Genomic DNA, 21,120 nt, shown 5'->3' on the forward strand with positions numbered 1-21,120 from the left:
ATTTGGAAAAAACAAATGCAGAGAAATCCAATTGCTAGTAGCAAATATTCTACATTTTTGTGTTTCACATTTCTTCTGATAAAAATGGTACCTCACTTGTGTGGATAGGCATAGTGCCCACAAAATGAGAATGCCCAGAATGCAGCATGGACACATCACATTTTTCCACTCAAACTGACCCTTTTTTTTAGTATGGGTAGTTGGGGATTTTGGGCTCTAGCTCAGCTGGAAACTAGGAAAGCGTATCAAACCTGCACATTTTTGGCAATTTGACAAGCAGCGGAGTCCAGGGGTGCATGACTTCTGTGGCCCTCACCAGTTTTTCTTGCCCAGACACCTTTGCAAACCTCAAAGTTTGAATTAAAAAAAAAGTTTTCCGTTCCCTTCCTGTGAGGAAAACATCTGGAGGGCCATACATTTTCTACCACCCAGCCTGTCACAGAAAAGGGGTCAAAACTCAACATGGACACATATGTCACATATTTTCATTGAAAACGGACCCTTTTTTGCAATATGGATAGTTGTGGATTTTGGACCCTAGCTCAGGTGCAAACCAGTGAAAGGGAAACCTGGCAAAATAGCACATTTTTAAAAAACAGACAACTATGGGAGTCCAAAGGTGCATCTTTTGTATGTTTATCACCAGGACATTTCACACAAAAGCCATTTGAAAAACTCAAACGTTAAATAAAAACACAAATCTCTGTGAGGAAAACATCTGGGCCCAGATTTACAAAATTGTCACACAGTGAAGTGTAACAGCCAAAAATGTAGCACTGCATGAGAAGGAAACAGCAAGAGAGTGTCATATTTACAGAATTATGGCTCTCTCCTTCCCTCTCCCTAGCATGGGACTGATTTTAGCTGCTGTGCGCACACACACACCTTTGTGCCATAGTGCAAGTAAGTATGCTAGAGTCTAGCATATGTTTTGTACTAGAAGGGTACCTGTCCATACAAAATACTTTGATTAGGCACGTTTTAAAAATGTTCCTACTCTGTATGCATATTGCACAGTGCAACATGCAAGCAAAGTCGAAAAGGAAAGGAGAAATTAAAATATTTCTCCTTTACTGCTTTCCTGTGGCATTACCTTTTGGCACAAAACCCAGTCTACAATTGTTTGTAGATATGGTTTTGTGTCAAAAGGCATGGGTAGTTGCATGGAATGCCCATGTACCACCCATGTAGTGCCCCCTTGGCGCTAAGTAATGCAAAAAAGCAGTACTTTGTTCTGCTTTGCATTGCTTTTAGGGTACTTTCCAGCACAAAACTAGTTTTGCACTGGAAAGTAAATTAGTAAGAAAACATTTTCTGCTAGATAGAGTCACTTTTATGACACTAACCTGGTGTAAAATGTTTGTAAACTCACCCCGGAATCTGCGGGAATTCACACATTTACCATCACTGCATTTCCCCAAGTCTCCCAATAAAATAACTACTATATTTGTGTGGGAAGGCCTAGTGTCCGAGACAGGAAAGGGCCCATAATGCAACATTAACACTACATTTTTCCACTGACCCTTTCTTGCAATTTGGGTAATTGTGGATTTTGAGCGCTAGCTCAGCTGGCACACAGGGAAACCTAGCAAACTTACACATTTTTAAAAACTAGATACCTCGTGGTATTTAGGGTTTGGTGACTTCTGTGGCTCTCACTAGGTTTTCTTAACCTGAAGACCTTGGAAACATCAAACTTTGACTGGAAACACACATTTTCTACACCTTTTTTTAAAAGGATTCTTGGCTATTGTGCCTTGCTTGGATCCCACAAGGTTTTCTTACCCACATTGCCCTGTAAACCTCTAACGTCAACTAAAATAATGTGTTTTCCTAACATTTTCTGTGATGTAAACTTCTGGAATTTGCAGGAATCTACAAGAATCCACATAATTCCTACCACACAGCACTAACCCACGTGCTGATAAAATGCTGCCCCAATTGTGTCACTGGGCTTAGTGCCTGCGACTGGAATTGATCATACCAAGGTCAATGGAGGGCACTATGCCCAGCACACAAGTGTGGCAGTGTTTTTATCAGCACAAGTTGGGTACCACTGGGAAGTCTTTAAAGAGTTCTTCCTAAACTACTAAGAAAGTTTTTGACACAGAGGGTAGTTAGTGAGAATATGGCATATGTCCCCTCCATCATTATGTGCAGTGGTGTGACTATAATACACTTGTCATAGGGCAAACTGAACAGCTACTATGTTCTGACGGGGAATGAACATGGCAAGAATGACAAGTACATGATTCATATCTGACTATATATGACCAATACATGTATCATTGGGCGAAGAGATCTCTGTAATATTATGAGTATTTGTAAAGCGCACTATCACCTCAGAGGATATCCTGCTGCAGACACAGGAGTAGTCATGGCTGATCCATGGATTCTTCTAGTTGAAGAGCCAAGTCTTCAGCTTCATGCAGATTGCAAGACTTTTAGAGGTGGCACAAATGTGTAGGGGGCAGGTCATTCGAGAGCAAGGTGGGAGTCTTCACTACTGCCTGTTTTGGTGCTGTGCATGCCTGGATTGCATGCAAGTATGAGTCCAACTGAGTAAAGGAGTCTAGAAAGTTTCTGAAATCTGAGGTGCTTTGGAGGTATACTGGACCAGTGTTGTGTGGGGCTTTGAATGTGTCAGGAGTTTGAAGAGAGTTGTGACTGGGGATCCAGTGAAGTTCTTTGAGGTGCAAGGTGTGGGCAAGGCGGAAGGTTGAGGGGTAGACTGGCTGCTCTGTTCTCTATGACTTGGAGTCATCTGTTCAATTGCGTGAGGGACTAATTGAGTATTGGGTGAGTGTGGCACCACTAGGATTGAGTCCATTGGTGAAGATGAAGTGACAGCATGTGTATCTTTACTACCTTGACTATCTGCCTTCTACCTATGTGCTATCCTTGTGAAAGTTCACCTAGCGTAAGCTTTTCCTACATGTTCATGTGTCTGTCCCCTTCAAAGTCCTGATTAATCCTGTATATTTGTCAAGTGAACCTTTACTAACTCCTTCTGTTGCTAGCCAACTAAAGCTTAAGAAAACATGGCCCAGATTTAAGAAAAGTGGCACTTTATGTCATGAAGCGGCCCTTTGTGTTGTGGCCCATTGCACCCCTATAACACCACTCTGTGTGCACTGTATTTAACGTACAGCACACCATAATTTTTTATGCTATTGCTGTACTTTGCAGGATAATCCTGCATAGTGCAAAGAGGCTCTTTATAAATTATGGTCTGCCTTCTTTTAATGCCTGATCTGTGCAAGCATTAAAAATGCAGCTAGAAATGATGCAGTGTAATCTCACAGATTTTACTGTGCCATTTTTTAGGGTCCCCTAATGGGGTACCTCCCCTACTTGCATACATTATGCCTAAGTGTTGGAAAATGGGTTATTGGTAGGGCAGGTAGGTACCTACACCTAGCAACAAGCCACCAACCTCCACATAGGTACAGTTAGGTCTCAGTAAATTAATCCCAGCTCAACCCTTGGTAGCTTGGCAACGAGCGTCAAGGCTTAACTTAGGAGACAAAGTGTAAAGCATTCAAATATCACAAAACAGTATTTAAATAAAACACAGGAAACAGTTTAAAAATCCAAAACCAATTTATAAAAATAGTTTATATTTTTATCTTTAAAATGACACAAAAACAATTAAAATCGGTTCAGGGGAACCGGAGATATGAATTTTTAAAGAATTATTACTTTTCTAGCGCTTAGAAACAAAAAGCGCCAATCGGGTCATCTGGTTGCACCTCGACCGGGGCAAAGTCAAACTTTCAGGCCGACCGCGATGGAGCCCTGCTCGGCTACAGGTCGCGGGAGGCCTCGGTTAAAAAGTTACCTTCTGACTTAGGGGGTCATTCTGACCTCGGCGGTAAAAGGCGCCTACCGCCGGTCAGAAATCCTCCATAATCCCGCCGCGGTCGCGGAAACCCGCCACGGTCATTCTGACCCGCAGAAGGCAAACCTCCGAAAATCCGACCGCCACAACAGACCGCCAGACCAGCGGTCGGCGGAAAGGTGGAGGTGACCAAACCTCCACCGCCACGCCAACAGAAATACGCCCATCCCATTACGACCCACGAATCCACGCGGCGGTCATTCAAACGCGGTATTCCATTGGCGGGACACACCGGCGCGGTCAGAATACCCACCAACGAACAAAACTCACCCACATTGGACGATTTGAATCCCACACACCTGATACACATACACACACCACTCCCACACACACAATACAATATAAAACACCCACCCACATCACCCACAAACCCCTACGCTTACAAAATCGTAAAGAAGGCAAGAGAGAGACACCAGCATCCAAAACATAACAGCCACAGCCACTCAACACCATCACCCACACACTATCCACACACAAAACAACACACACCACCACACTCAACTCACTTAAATACACATACTCCACCCCACACATCATACACACCACCCCATGGCACCCCAAAGACAACCCCGCTTCACAGACGAAGAACTCAGGGTTATGGTGGAGGAAATCGTTCGTGTAGAGCCCCAGCTGTTCGGCACACAGGTCCAATACACCAGCATTGCCCGGAGGACGGAGCTATGGCAGAGGATTGTCGACAGGGTGAACGCAGTGGGACAGCACCCCAGAAATCGGGAAGACATCAGGAAGCGATGGAACGACCTACGGGGGAAGGTGCGTTCCATGGTATCCAGGCACAACATCGCCGTGCAGAAGACTGGCGGAGGACCCCCACCTCAACCCCCACAATTCACATCATGGGAGGAGGAAGTCTTGAACATCCTGCATCCTGACGGCCTCGCAGGAGTCGGCGGAGGAATGGATACTGGTAAGTTGAAGCTTCAATACTGCTTCCCCCCCACCTGCATGCCAAATCAGACCCCAACCCTCACCCCCATCCTCGAACCCCACCCTCACCCCCACCCCCATCCTCACCCCCACCCTCACCCCCACCACCATCCTCACCCCCACCACCATCCTCACCCCCACCCCCAGCACACCTATTCCCCGCCAATGTCTCACCATCACAACCCACACATCCCAAAACCTAGGCCTGCATGCGTCCACTAAGCATGGACACCCATCACCAAAGCATGCCCAATGCATATACACATCCCCCCCACAAGCCACCCTCACCAAAGCCCCCACACACGAATGCCAGCACTTGGGGACACGGGAACCCACAGATACACCCATATGCCACACATTGAAACTATAACCATACCTCTATACCCCTGCAGGACCCGACCGTCAACACACCGCGGCGGAGGGGCCAGAATTATCCACACCCCCCACCCAAGAGGCCGTCAGCGATGACAGCAGCTCTGTCGATCTGGACACCGATGACCAGCCCGGACCATCGGGGACCTCTGGACAGTCGGTTCCCCTCACACAGGCACAGGCCACTATAGACCCTAACCCCTCTGGGAACACCAGCACAGCTCCCACCCAGCGGGCCCATGCCTCTGTCTCCAGGGCGCGTCAATCTGCGGTGTGTCTACCACTACAGGGCACCCAGGATAACCCACCACCCCAACAACAACAGGGACCTGGGGGCAGTGGTAGTGGGCACACCGGCCAGGGGGCAGAGGCCCAGGGAAACAGGGCAACTCGGCGGGCAGCTGTGCGACAGGGGGGGGAGGAGAGGCCCAGGGAACCCACTCTCCACGAGGTCCTCACCACCATCATGGGAGCATACAACCGCTCCCAGGAGACGATGGCGACGGTACTGGCCCGGTTCCAGGAGATCCAGGTGCTGCAGGAGGAACACTATCGGGGGTACAGGGAGGACATCCGAGCCATCAACACCACCCTGGTTACCATGGTAGGGCTGCTGCAGGACCTCGTAAACAGCAGGGCGGACTCTGAACAACACCCAAGGGCCCCTGCCACTAGCCGGGACCAAGAACAGCCATCCACCTCCGCCGGCGCTAGTGGACAGGAGGCCCCCGCACAGCAGCAGCCCACCAGACCCCCACCTCCTGCAGGAGAAGAACCACCCCGCAAGAGGGCCCTGAGATCTCGCAAGACAGAGTAGGATGTCAAGACCCCCGCCAGCAATGGATACCACCTGATGTCATCCCACTGTCCCACATTGTCACCCTGTCCATCCTCGAACTGCCCATGCTCCATCTCTCCACAGGCCTCTGGACAATGCACCTGTGTGACTGTTACTCTGGACTCTGCCATGGACATTCCTTCACCATAGCCCCCACCCACTTGAAACCACCCATCCCATTTTGAGCACTTCAATAAACACCTATTTTGCACCAAAATATCAGGAGTCTGGCTGTGATTTCAATAGATTGTAATTGACATGACAGTGCAAATATGTCCTTGTACATGGTGAAGTCAGCAAACAGCTGCCACAAAGCTGTAGTCCATGGGGAAACGAAGCACAGGACTCGTAGTGGGGACCCCAGATCTGAAATAGGGAGGGAAAAGCCAAAACTCAGTCATCATACACTGGGGCAAATAGACAGGCAGCAGAGATGCTGCAGAGTAGTTAACTTTTACTAAATTAACTTTGAAATGTTACCTGTGTCCTATTGGAAGTACTGTTCAATGATTCTGTCCCTGTTGTCTGTTTCAGCCCCGTCGTCTTCCTCCTCGTCACTCTCCTCAGGTTCCACCGCTGCCACAACACCACCGTCTCGACCATCCTCCTGCAGGAAAGGCACCTGGCGGCGCAAAGCCAGGTTGTGAAGCATGCAGCAGGCCACGATGATGTGACACACCTTCTTAGGTGAGTACATTAGGGATCCCCCGGTCATATGCAGGCAGCGAAACCTGGCCTTTAGGAGGCCAAAGGTGCGTTCGATCACCCTCCTAGTACGCCCATGGGCCTCATTGTACCGTTCCTCTGCCCTGGTCCGGGGATTCCTTACTGGGGTCAGTAGCCACGACAGGTTGGGGTACCCAGAGTCCCCCACTAGCCATACACGGTGTCTCTGTAGCTGTTCCATCACGTAAGGGATGCTGCTATTCCGCATGATGTAGGCGTCATGCACTGACCCTGGGAATTTGGCATTTACATGCGAGATGTACTGGTCAGCCAAACACACCACCTGGATGTTCATTGAATGGTAACTTTTTCTGTTCCTGTACACCTGCTCCCTGTCTCTTGGGGGAACCAAAGCCACATGGGTCCCATCAATGGCACCAATTACGTTGGGAATATGTCCAAGGGCGTAGAAATCACCCTTCACTGTAGCCAGTTCGCCCACCTCAGGGAAAATGATGTAGTTCCTCACGGATTTCATCAGGGCAGACAACACTCTGGATAACACCTTTGAAAACATGGGCTGAGACATCCCAGAAGCAATTCCCACTGTTGTCTGAAATGACCCACTTGCCAAGAAATGGAGTACTGACATGACCTGCACCAGAGGGGGAATCCCTGTGGGTTGGCGGATGGGGGACATCAGGTCGGCCTCCAGCCGGGCACACAGTTCATGGATAGTGGCACGGTTAAGACGGTAGGTCAGGATAATGTGGCGTTCTTCCATTGTCGACAGGTCCACCAGCGGTCGGTACACGGGAGGATTCATCCGTCTCCTCGCCCAACCCAGCGGACGGTGCCTAGGAAGGACAACGTGGAGCACACAGTCAGGCAACCCACAGGTACGTACTCACAGCTAGCACAGTATACGATTCTCTATGCAGTGAATGGCGTGTATGAGTGGCTATGCAAGGCCTAGGCCTGTGTGACGCAGTTGAAATTGAGCCATGTGGGCCCTGGAAATGGCGGCTGCCTGACCTGTGAAGTGTGACAATGGGATGTGAGGTCAATGCGCTGGCGTGGCACACCGCGGCGGGCGGCGGGCCAAGACCGCGGCGCGAAGCCGCATTGGTTAACATTGAAGCCTATGGGTTTCAGGAGCCAATGGCGAAGGGCGCCGGCGGTGGCGGGACGCACCGCCGCGGTACGCACCGCCGCGGACGTGACCGCCATTTTCTATCTACTTATCCACTTGCGACTTGAACTTTCACAGGAGAGGACCTATACTGCAAGTGTTGCTGTGACCTCGGTCTGGAAGGGACAATGGCTGCTGCGACTGGGGAAAGGGCCCCTGCCTTCACTGGAGAGGAGTTGGAGAAACTTGTGGATGGGGTCCTCCCCCAGTATGCGCAACTCTACGGTCCTCCAGACCAACAAGTGAGTTTAATTCTATCTGGATTTGGGGCCACTGGCTGGCTTGGGGGCCTGGCGGGGATGGGGTGCATGTTGGGGCTGGCGGGGGGCCTGGCGGGGATGGGGTGCATGTTGGGGCTGGAGGGGGGCCTGGCGGGGATGGGGGGCATGTTGGGGCTGGCGGGGGGCCTGGCGGGGATGGGGGGCATGTTGGGGCTGGAGGGGGGCCTGGCGGGGATGGGGGGCATGTTGGGGCTGGCGGGGGGCCTGGCGGGGATGGGGGGCATGTTGGGGCTGGAGGGGGGCCTGGCGGGGATGGGGGGCATGTTGGGGCTGGCGGGGGGCCTGGCGGGGATGGGGTGCATGTTGGGGCTGGCGGGGGGCCTGGCGGGGATGGGGGGCATGTTGGGCATGGCGGGGGGGCCTGGCGGGGATGGGGGGCATGTTGGGCATGGCGGGGGGCCTGGCGGGGGCCTAGCGGGGATGGGGGGCATGTTGGGCATGGCGGGGGGCCTGGCGGGGGGCCTGGCGGGGATGGGGTGCATGTTGGGCATGGCGGGGGGCCTGGCGGGAGCCTAGCGGGGATGGGGGGCATGTTGGGCATGGCGGGGGGCCTGGCGGGGGGCCTGGCGGGGATGGGGTGCATGTTGGGCATGGCGGGGGGCCTGGCGGGGGCCTAGCGGGGATGGGGGGCATGTTGGGCATGGCGGGGGGCCTGGCGGGGGGCCTGGCGGGGATGGGGTGCATGTTGGGCATGGCGGGGGGCCTGGCGGGGGGCCTGGCGGGGATGGGGTGCATGTTGGGCATGGCGGGGGGCCTGGCGGGGATGGGGGGCATGTTGGGGCATGGCGGGGGGCCTGGCGGGGATGGGGGGCATGTTGGGCATGGCGGGGGGCCTGGCGGGGGCCTAGCGGGGATGGGGGGCATGTTGGGCATGGCGGGGGGCCTGGCGGGGGGCCTGGCGGGGATGGGGTGCATGTTGGGCATGGCGGGGGGCCTGGCGGGGGCCTAGCGGGGATGGGGGGCATGTTGGGCATGGCGGGGGGCCTGGCGGGGGGCCTGGCGGGGATGGGGTGCATGTTGGGCATGGCGGGGGGCCTGGCGGGGGGCCTGGCGGGGATGGGGTGCATGTTGGGCATGGCGGGGGGCCTGGCGGGGATGGGGGGCATGTTGGGGCTGGCGGGGGGCCTGGCGGGGATGGGGGGCATGTTGGGCATGGCGGGGGGCCTGGCGGGGGCCTAGCGGGGATGGGGGGCATGTTGGGCATGGCGGGGGGCCTGGCGGGGGGCCTGGCGGGGATGGGGTGCATGTTGGGCATGGCGGGGGGCCTGGCGGGGGGCCTGGCGGGGATGGGGTGCATGTTGGGCATGGCGGGGGGCCTGGCGGGGATGGGGGGCATGTTGGGGCTGGCGGGGGGCCTGGTGGGGATGGGGGGCATGTTGGGCATGGCGGGGGGCCTGGCGGGGATGGGGGGCATGTTGGGCATGGCGGGGGGCCTGGCGGGGGGCCTGGCGGGGATGGGGGGAGTTGGGCCACTGGAAAGGAAAATGCTGAGTAACTTGAACGTGGTATTTCTCCCTCCCTGTACGTGTCACATAGGTCCGCGCCCATGAGAAGATTGGGATTTGGCGTGCCATCGCCAAGGAAGTCAGGGGCCTGGGGGTCCACCATCGACGGGGCACCCACTGCCGCAAGAGGTGGGAGGACATCCGCCGCGGGACCAAGAAGACCGCCGCTGGCCCGGGAGAGCCCACCACCCCCATAGCCGCTGCCCAGGGAGGACCCAGCCCAGCTGGCCAGGAGGGCCCCACCACCCACAGCCCAGGTGGGCAGTGAAGGAGCACCATCCCCGCTGCCCAGTAGGGCACCACCATGCAATTAGCAGTTGGCCATAGACCGTCCGCCGTCTCAAGAACCGCTGAACTGGGCCCCGCCGTCTCAAGAACCGCTGAACTGGGCCCCGCCGTCTCAAGAACCGCTGAACTGGGCCCCGCCGTCTCAAGAACCGCTGAACTGGGCCCCGCCGTCTCAAGAACCGCTGAACTGGGCCCCGCCGTCTCAAGAACCGCTGAACTGGGCCCCGCCGTCTCAAGAACCGCTGACCTGGGCCCTTCAAGGCAAGAACCGCTGAACTGGGCCCCGCCGTCTCAAGAACCGCTGAACTGGGCCCCGCCGTCTCAAGAACCGCTGAACTGGGCCCCGCCGTCTCAAGAACCGCTGAACTGGGCCCGCGCGTCTCAAGAACCGCTGAACTGGGCCCCGCCGTCTCAAGAACCGCTGAACTGGGCCCCGCCGGCTCAAGAACCGCTGAACTGGGCCCCGCCGTCTCAAGAACCGCTGAACTGGGCCCCGCCGTCTCAAGAACCGCTGAACTGGGCCCCGCCGTCTCAAGAACCGCTGAACTGGGCCCCGCCGTCTCAAGAACCGCTGAACTGGGCCCCGCCGTCTCAAGAACCGCTGAACTGGGCCCCGCCGTCTCAAGAACCGCTGACCTGGGCCCTTCAAGGCAAGAACCGCTGAACTGGGCCCCGCCGTCTCAAGAACCGCTGAACTGGGCCCGCCGTCTCAAGAACCGCTGAACTGGGCCCCGCCGTCTCAAGAACCGCTGAACTGGGCCCGCGCGTCTCAAGAACCGCTGAACTGTTCCCCGCCGTCTCAAGAACCGCTGAACTGGGCCCCGCCGGCTCAAGAACCGCTGAACTGGGCCCCGCCGTCTCAAGAACCGCTGAACTGGGCCCCGCCGTCTCAAGAACCGCTGAACTGGGCCCCGCCGTCTCAAGAACCGCTGAACTGGGCCCCGCCGTCTCAAGAACCGCTGAACTGGGCCCCGCCGTCTCAAGAACCGCTGACCTGGGCCCTTCAAGGCAAGAACCGCTGAACTGGGCCCCGCCGTCTCAAGAACCGCTGAACTGGGCCCCGCCGTCTCAAGAACCGCTGACCTGGGCCCTTCAAGGCAAGAACCGCTGAACTGGGCCCCGCCGTCTCAAGAAGCGCTGAACTGGGCCCCGCCGTCTCAATAACCGCTGAACTGGGCCCCGCCGTCTCAAGAACCGCTGAACTGGGCCCCGCCGTCTCAATAACCGCTGAACTGGGCCCCGCCGTCTCAAGAACCGCTGAACTGGGCCCCGCCGTCTCAAGAACCGCTGAACTGGGCCCCGCCGTCTCAAGAACCGCTGAACTGGGCCCCGCCGTCTCAAGAACCGCTGAACTGGGCCCCGCCGTCTCAAGAACCGCTGAACTGGGCCCTTCAAGGCAAGAACCGCTGAACTGGGCCCCGCCGTCTCAAGAACCGCTGGACTGGGCCCTTCAAGGCAAGAACCGCTGAACTGGGCCCCGCCGTCTCAAGAACCGCTGAACTGGGCCCCGCCGTCTCAAGAACCGCTGGACTGGGCCCTTCAAGGCAAGAACCGCTGGCCCTTTGGCAGACGTGGCAGGGCAGGATCTATCTCGGGCAGGGCTGCAGGATGTCCTCTGGCCAACTTGCCTCCTCCAGTGGCAGTGGGGTCTGTTATGGACTGTTTGGACTGTGGCTTTGCTCTCCCCAGGATGGCCCAGTGGGCAGGCCACCCACTGTATGGACTGTATGGACTGTGGCTTTGCTCTCCCCAGGATGGCCCAGTGGGCAGGCCACCCACTGTATGGACTGTATGGACTGTGGCTTTGCTCTCCCCAGGATGGCCCAGTGGGCAGGCCACCCACTGTATGGACTGTTTGGACTGTGGCTTTGCTCTCCCCAGGATGGCCCAGTGGGCAGGCCACCCACTGTATGGACTGTATGGACTGTGGCTTTGCTCTCCCCAGGATGGCCCAGTGGGCAGGCCACCCACTGTATGGACTGTATGGACTGTGGCTTTGCTCTCCCCAGGATGGCCCAGTGGGCAGGCCACCCACTGTATGGACTGTTTGGACTGTGGCTTTGCTCTCCCCAGGATGGCCCAGTGGGCAGGCCACCCACTGTATGGACTGTATGGACTGTGGCTTTGCTCTCCCCAGGATGGCCCAGTGGGCAGGCCACCCACTGTATGGACTGTATGGACTGTGGCTTTGCTCTCCCCAGGATGGCCCAGTGGGCAGGCCACCCACTGTATGGACTGTTTGGACTGTGGCTTTGCTCTCCCCAGGATGGCCCAGTGGGCAGGCCACCCACTGTATGGACTGTATGGACTGTGGCTTTGCTCTCCCCAGGATGGCCCAGTGGGCAGGCCACCCACTGTATGGACTGTATGGACTGTGGCTTTGCTCTCCCCAGGATGGCCCAGTGGGCAGGCCACCCACTGTATGGACTGTTTGGACTGTGGCTTTGCTCTCCCCAGGATGGCCCAGTGGGCAGGCCACCCACTGTATGGACTGTATGGACTGTGGCTTTGCTCTCCCCAGGATGGCCCAGTGGGCAGGCCACCCACTGTATGGACTGTATGGACTGTGGCTTTGCTCTCCCCAGGATGGCCCAGTGGGCAGGCCACCCACTGTATGGACTGTTTGGACTGTGGCTTTGCTCTCCCCAGGATGGCCCAGTGGGCAGGCCACCCACTGTATGGACTGTATGGACTGTGGCTTTGCTCTCCCCAGGATGGCCCAGTGGGCAGGCCACCCACTGTATGGACTGTATGGACTGTGGCTTTGCTCTCCCCAGGATGGCCCAGTGGGCAGGCCACCCACTGTATGGACTGTTTGGACTGTGGCTTTGCTCTCCCCAGGATGGCCCAGTGGTCATGGAGTCCCCTCGTGGATCTGGCGTCGTGTACTCAAGTGGCTGAGGTGCCCCCCCTTCCCTTCCCCCTGAGGTGCCTGTCCTATTTTCTTTCTGATGCCCCTGCAGTGTTCTCTCCGTGGAGTTCTTGTCGTGGGACTGGGCCTTGCCCCTTTGCACAGGACCCCTGTGATCCACGGACAGTCGTTGGACTACATTTAGTAGCTGTATATATTTTGTACATAGTTTATTTCAATATATCTGGCCGTTTATGATCTCTTCTTTTGGTCTTTGCATTATTTCGGAGGGGGGTGGTTTGTAAGTTGTGACAGTGATCTGTGGGAATGCATTGATGTGTGTGTTGTAGTGGGTGTGGGTGGGTGGGTGTGTGCCGGTAATCTTTTCCCTCCCCTGTGTCGTAGGTGCAGTACTCACCGATGTCTTCCGCGCCGCCGGGCGTGCTCCTGGTATATGAGGAGGAATAGGAGTGCGGGGATGACCTGCAACTCTGGCTCCATACTGCCGGAATCTCCCGTGGAGTGCGTAGAGGTGAGCGTTTTCCCGTTCGTAGTCTGTTTCCGCCGTGTTCTTATCGGCGGTGCTCCCGCCCCGGAAAAGGTGGCAGATTGGTGGGTCGTAATAGGGTGGGCGGTACTTTGTCTGCCGCCGGGCTGTTGGCGGGAACCGCCGCGCTGTTTGTTTGTACCGCTGTGGCGGTCGGAGTGTTAAGTTGGCGGGCTGTGTTGGCGGTTCCCGCCAGGGTCAGAATGCCATTTTTAATACCGCCGGTCTGTTCGCGGTCCGACCGCCGCCTCTCCGCCGACCGCCAGGGTCAGAATGAGGGCCTTAGTCTTTATTTTGAAGTTTTTCTTCACCGGGACGAACCTGCCAGTTGAATCCGACCTCCTGGAGCCCTTGTCCGGATACGCGATGTGGGTTTCCTCGGTGGAGACTTTTACCTTCGGACTTAGTCGTTTTTTCGAGATGAAAATCCTTCGACCGGGGTAAACCTGGATCTTGATCCGACGTCCATGGAGCCCTTCTCGGATACGATGGCTGGGAGGTCCCGGTCAACTTTTTACGTTCGGACTTAGTCTCTTTTTTTGGATGTTTTACTTTACCGGGACGAACCACGAAGTCAGGCCGGGTCGCGGTTGAGGCAAGCCGGCTAGAATTTCCGCGACGGGTCAGTCCCTCTCTGGAGCTTTTTTCCAAAAATTCTCAAATCTTTTCCAAACTTCTGGGGCTTCACCCAGATGTTCTTTTAAGGTTCTTTTGGGGTCCACAGCTCACCCCAAGGGTCCAGAAGTTCTGTGATGGTCCTTGGGGGGTGCAGACTTCAACTCCCAGAATGCACCTGGCGCAAACTCCTTTTTGGCCACTGGACAGTGGTCAGCTGGTCGCTTTCTTCAGGAGTTGGTGCAGGGGACTCTGGTTTAGCAATTTTTCACCTGTAGCAAACAGGGAGTCCCTCCTTGAACCAGTTGAAGCCAGGCAAAGTCCTTCTTGTGGTGAAGCCCAAGTGTGCAGCTGGTGCAGTCCTTCTGAGTGCAGGGTCCAGGTGCAGGCCAGGGGTCCAGCAGGGCAGTCCTTCTTCTTCTTTAGTTCCTTTCTTGTTGAATTCTGGAGGGGATCTGAGGTGTGGGGGCAGGTCTGCCAGTTTTATCCTTGCTCCTGGGTGAAAAGCAGGGGGGCCCTGGTTCTCCAATCAGGGACAGGGTCGTCCCCCTGTGATGACCACTTCCTGGGAAGTGTGGCAAAAATCCATCCCAGAAGGCAAAAGTCTCTAAAAATCCAACATGGATGAATCTGATTTTTGGAGGTTACATCTGGCTGAGCCCACCCACTGGTGTGGCTAAAAATCATAAACACACCCCTCTCCTGCCCTCTCCTAATCTAATCAAGGGGGCACCTAATTGTCTGGGGTTGCAGGATGTGGGGGTGTTGCTGGGTGCTGCAAATGTCCTTCTCTGCCTTTGAAGACCAGTTATGCAGCCCTCCCCCTTCCTGCCTCACCATCTGCTGAGGGGAGATTCTCTCCCCCAAGCACATTCCTTTGTGTGAAGCCTGGCCACTTCACACCTCATCAAGGCAGCCTGGCAGAAGCTGCTGCAGGCTGGCCAATCAGAGCACAGCAGCAAAAACAATGCAGAGCTGAAATTGGCAACTTTTTAGGTAAAGTCTAAACTTTTTACCTGGACAAGTTATATTAAATCCAACAACTGGAAGTTGTGGGATTTATTACAACAATCAATTTGATACCAAATTCTTGGTATGTAACATTTAAGGAGACTTTAAAATTTAAAATAAAGTCTGCCCATTCTAGCCTATGAAGGCCATTTACTTCAATGAGGGAAAAACGAATTTGGCTGTTTTTACCTCACCAGGGCTTATAAATCTATTTTTATAAAGTCCCTGCTTATAGTTACATGGCACCCAGCCCTAGGGGCACATAGGGCACACCTTAGGGGTGACTTATATGTAAAAATAAGGTAGTTTAAGACTTTGGAAGTACCTTTAATTCCAAAGTCGAATTTGCATATAACTTTAATTTAAAAGCAGCCAGCAAGGCAGGCTTGCTTTTAAAATGACACTGGGCACCTCAGCAATGCACCTAGGTGTGCACCACCTATGCTGTGGTCCCTAAACCTACATGCCCTACCATATACTAGGGACTTATAGGTAGGTTAACTTAGCCAATTATAATTAGCCTAATTTGCATATCCATTTTACACAGAGCACTGGCCCTGGGACTGGTTAGCAGTACCCAGGGCACCTTTAAAGTCAGGAAAACACCAGCAAAAAGAGGAAAATGGGGGCAAAAAGTTATGGGGCCTCTGCAATCAGCCCTGTTTTCTCACACTAAGCGACTACTGCACCACATCCCCACAAGGACACCCACGGACCTGTCTCATGCTGGAACTGCAAATTCAGTGCCAGCCACAACAAACAGAAGGTACTCACCACTCCCGGAAACACCAACACCCACCACACCCCCATCAACTGCCTCCTCCTGAAAATCTGCTCCCTCCACAGGCACGCCACAAAACTCTGGGATTTAATTGACACCGCCTGACTGGACCAACCCCACCTCGGGACTGGACATCGCCTTCGTGGATGGATACAGCATCCTAAGGAGGGACTTCGGGCCAGAAGTCCTCACTACGGATCAAAGCCAACTCAGAAGAACAGTGTGCCACCATGGAACACCTTCAATTCCTGGTCCACACCGCTCTCTACTCCTCCATCTGCTTCACCCTGGCCTACAGACCACCTGACCCCCGTCCAGCATTCATTGACATCATTGTAGACATCGCCACCCCCAGGCCCTGTCATCCTCAATGATCCAAACACCACTGCTCTACTCGACAACCTCGCCACCCTCGACAGCTGATCACCATGCCCACGCACATCAGAGGACGCACACTGGACCACATCTTCACCTCAAGCAACCAGATTACCTTTGAGACCACCTCCACCCCAGACTGGACCAATCACCGCTGCAGACCCTTCACCGTCACTGCACCCAGTAGCCGCATCCATGCTGCCAGGACCACCCACAGGAAATGGAACGATATAACCAATGAGCAACTCACCACAACTCTCGCCAAATCCCTCCCGCCTCCCTCCAATGATGCCAACACCACAGCGCACAATCTCAATGCATGGATCACCAAATGCGCAGACTCTCTAGCCCCCCTCCGTCTGACATCGGCCAAGCGCATACCAAAGACAGCCAGCTGGTTCACCACCGAACTCCAAAAATCCAAATGCACCAGCAGGCGCCTAGAGAAAAAATGGAGGAAGAGCCAAACCAGCGAAGACCTCACCTCTTTCAGAGCTGCAACCGCCATCCACTGCTGACACATCAAGAACGCAAGAAAAAACACATTCCGGGAATGCATCGTCTCCTCCAAACACACAACACGAAGGAACTTTTCTCAGTCATCAATGAGTTCACAAATCCCACCTCTGAAGCCACCAGCATCCCTTCACGCCGAAGTATGCCCCCTCCTGAAGAAACCCTCAGCCGACACATCAGAACTAAAGAACTTCTGACCCATCTCGCTGCTACCCTACCCGGCCAAAGTACTGGAGAAAGCCATCAACACACAACTATAAAATGTCAGTGAGGTCAACAACTCGCTGGACAGCTCCCAGTCCAGGTTCCGCAGCAACCACAGCAAGGAGACAGCTCTTCTTGCAGCCACTGATGTCATCTGATCACTTCTAGACCACAGCCACAATGCAGCACTCAACTCCTCAGCCTCTCAGCAGCCTTCGACATAGTCTCCCACAGCACACTATGCACTAGACTCCACGACGTAGGAATCCACAGAACAGCCCTGAAATGGATCCACTCCTTCCTCTCTGGAAGAACTCACAGGATCAGGCTCTGTCCCTATAAATCTAAACCCATAGGATCCAGCTGCAGAGTTCCCCAACTCTTTTCAACATATACATGACCCTACTCGCAGTCATCGTCAGAAGCCACATAATGAACATCGTGTCATACGCCGATGACACACAACTCATCATTTTCCTCGGCGAAGATCCAGACACAGCCAAAACAAATGTCCACTCTGGAATGGAAGCCGTCGCCACCTGGATGCGAGAAAGCTGCCTCAAGCTCAACTCTGACAAGTCAGACTACCGCAATGCTCTCCATGCCGGCACCCGACGAGAAACATCAAATAGCTGCAACTCATCCAGAAAGCCACCGCCAGAATTGTTCTCAACCTCCCACACCAGGAACATATGTCCCAGCACCTAAGGGCCCTTAACTGGCTCCCGATAGAGAACCAAATCACCTACAAGCTACTCACCCACATGTACACAGCCATACACAATGTCTGACCAGTGTACTAGAACCATTGTGTTTCCTTCCACATCCCACCAGATCCCTCTCCTTTGCCCAGCAAGCACTGGCCACCATGCCACGATTACCTAAAACCACCTCTGGAGGAAGGTCCTTCACCTACCTCGTAGCAAGGAGCTAGAACAACCAACCCCTGCACCTCAGACAAAGCCCATCGCTCACCATCTTCAGGAAGAACCTCAAGACTTGGCTCTTCAAATGAGGCTCTACCTAACCCCCCTCCAGCACCTTGAGACCCTCAGGGGTGAGTATGCACCACCAATACTTCTATATAAAAAAAGTCCAGACATCATGTAACGTCACTTTTGTTCAAATTTGCTGTCTTCATTTTATTCAACTTCACTTTGGAATAGATCATAACAACAACAGCCAACACGTTTCGTCCTTAACATAGGATTTCTTCAGGGCTCATATATGTGTGGTATTCATGCTTGTCATCTCTAGTAAATATCAAGATAGATGTAATAGGTAAGGTGTAGATCAAGAATAGGACAACCTATACTCCTCCAAGTCTGGAAGGGAGCACGCAGTTTCAGAGCGTGGAACTCAGCGTCATATGGTGAACAGAACACCTACCTAGTTCTGATGGCTGATACAGAGCAGGTCCATGATTTTCTCAAGTAGGGGAAACAATTTGTATCTCTGCCAGACTAGGGAACTAGTGGCCTATGGAAGTTATGTATGCATGCAAAGCATTGAAAGGAACACACCCTAATACAGCCCAGTGATCAAGGATTCATAGGAAACTAAGATAAAGAGCCCCATACTTTTCTGGGAAAATCTCATTATTTGTTTAAAAGTGTTTTCTACTGCTACCCATGCCTGTTTACTATAGACTCTCTGTGCTTCAGGCAGCTTGGCCTTTCAAAGTGCTGTTTTTTAGCCGTGACTATTTGAAATTTACCTCCTAGTTTGTGGCAAAAGACTGCATAAAGCCTTCCCTTCTTTTTAAAGTAAAAAACCCTACATATACCTCAGTGACTAATCAGAGAGAGTTTAGGAGACTGATTAATCTGTTTCTGTGATTTGAATTTTGTTTAGAAACTGTCTGCATCAACTGTTTTTTGCCTTGAAAAAGCCAAATTTCTTTGTGTGTGACAAGCAGTATTTCAGTATTTTCTACAATCTCTCCCTTACCTGGAAAGTAGACTCTGCTATCTTAGAAGTGTGGATTCAACCTGTCTGTATCCAAGGAGATTCTGAATAGAGCAGCAGCTCCCTCCTCACTTCCCATAGGGACTGGGCTTTGCTGATTGGCTCTCTGAGTCCCAGGCAACCTGAGTCCTTCTCCCACACCTGCCCTGGCCCCTTAAGTTTAAGGAGGGAACCCCACAACAGCCACCTCCATTGTGCCCTGCTTTTTACCCTGCACCCTAATACAGCCCAGTGATCAAGGATTCCTAGGAGGCATGGGTAAGGAGCCTCAGACTTTTCTGGGAAATCTTAATATTTGTTTAAAAGTGTTTTTTACTGCTACCCATGCCTGTTTACTGTAAACTCTCAGTGTTTCAGTCAGCTTGGCCTTTTAAAGTGCTGTTTTGTTAGCAGTGACTAGTTTGTGCCAAAAGACTGCATAAAGCCCCACCCTTCTTTTTAAAGTAAAAAAGGTAGTAGGGTTGAGATTCCTCTTGGCTCCTTGTTTTTAGGGTTGGGTTTGTGATTGGTACTAGGGTTGAGATTCCTATTGCCTCCTGGTTTTTAGGGCTGGGTTTGTGATTGGTATTAGGGTTGAGAATTCTGTTGGTTTCTGGTTCTAGGGTTGGGGTTGTGATTGGTTGTCAGGATTAGGGGTATGATTGGTATATACGGTTAGACCTCCCATTGGTTGTGAGAGTTAGGGTTACAAATCTGATTAGTTAGGGTTAGGACTAGGTTTCTCTTGGGCAATAGGGCTATTTAAACTTAGGGCTCAGGGCATCTGAGCCCGAGCATCAAGGCTAAGGGCGGAGAGGAGATGGGCAGTTGTCTGTTTGGTCCTGTTCACGACTGGTAGGGCCTAGGGCCAGAAATGCTGCCCAATTTTCCATTTACCAATAAAGGACCTTACTCCCTACACATCCATCAACATTCAAACATATCCAACTCCTGCATCCCAAATTGACCTCATACAGATTGCAGTGTCTCATCAACCAACACAAAACCCCATATACCACACCTATACAGACATCTACCACAACTAGAACAGTAAAACACCTTCAATCTCACAGCAAACACAACTCTGTCCATTCCCACTGACACAACCTGCCATCGCCCAAACAACACAAAACCACATTATGCATTACTTTCAGCCATCCTGTTCATACAAACCAACAGCACTATTCTCTATTTGCTCCAGACATACCCCCTTTTATCATGTCAATACCTAAACCCAGCCTACCAACACACCATCTACAAACACTCTTCCCCCTCTTCACCAATTGCACACAACCATACAATCCTCACACTCCACCACAGATATTACCTCTTCCAGTCATCACAACTAATACAAACTCCCCTGAGACACACCCATCCCCTCTTACACACATTATATACTCATCTCCAAAACACATCAACACCCCCTGTAGTACTCTAATACTACTCACCAGCACTAACTCACATACACACCCTTCACAGAAAACCACTCAATCAATATCCCCTCTCACTATACCACAAAAACAATACAGACCACACACATCAACACATCAAAATAACACAAAGTGTCATTATACTTTCTGTCACACCCACTCCACCCCTCATGACTACTCAAAGAATACAAATCCTGACCAATCTTTACCCCTACAATCTCACTTTTCCAAACATCTACCACAAGCACCCAAACACAGCAATATTCATTCACCTGCCTCTCATCCATTGCACAATGTAGAGCCTTACATTATGATCCACCACCCCAACCCATACTCCTTCAACACTAATCAGACGCAAACCAAATAAACAACATGCAACTCTTAACAACTTTGCATCCCCTTGTCTATTATGTAATAAGGCTACCCTACAAAAAAAAGTACACTCCACGTCTCTCTCAGCCACCAAGTCCACCACCGACACACACAGACCCAACAAAATGTCTCCTAAGCCTGCTGGAAGAGGAACAATATATTGAAAAACAGGACTATTGTGACCCTCACACAGTTATCACAACTAACAACACACCTTCTACAAGCTCAAAATATACTGCTCACCCTTCTCCAGTACAAAACAACACTGCCACTAACACACTTTTTCTAAACTGCCAGCTCATAAATGCTCGATCACTCCAAAAAAACAAGCAGCACATCAACGACATGGTCACAGACACACAACCTGACTTATTATTCAGAAAGGAATCATGGTCCTAGTGTTGCATGAAACCGTTCCTCCAGGCTATCAAACCATCACACAAAACCGTAAAGGCAAGCGAGGAGGTAGACTAGCTATTA

The sequence above is a fragment of the Pleurodeles waltl genome, chromosome 5 (assembly GCF_031143425.1).
Source record: "Pleurodeles waltl isolate 20211129_DDA chromosome 5, aPleWal1.hap1.20221129, whole genome shotgun sequence".
NCBI classification, from domain to species: domain Eukaryota; kingdom Metazoa; phylum Chordata; class Amphibia; order Caudata; family Salamandridae; genus Pleurodeles; species Pleurodeles waltl.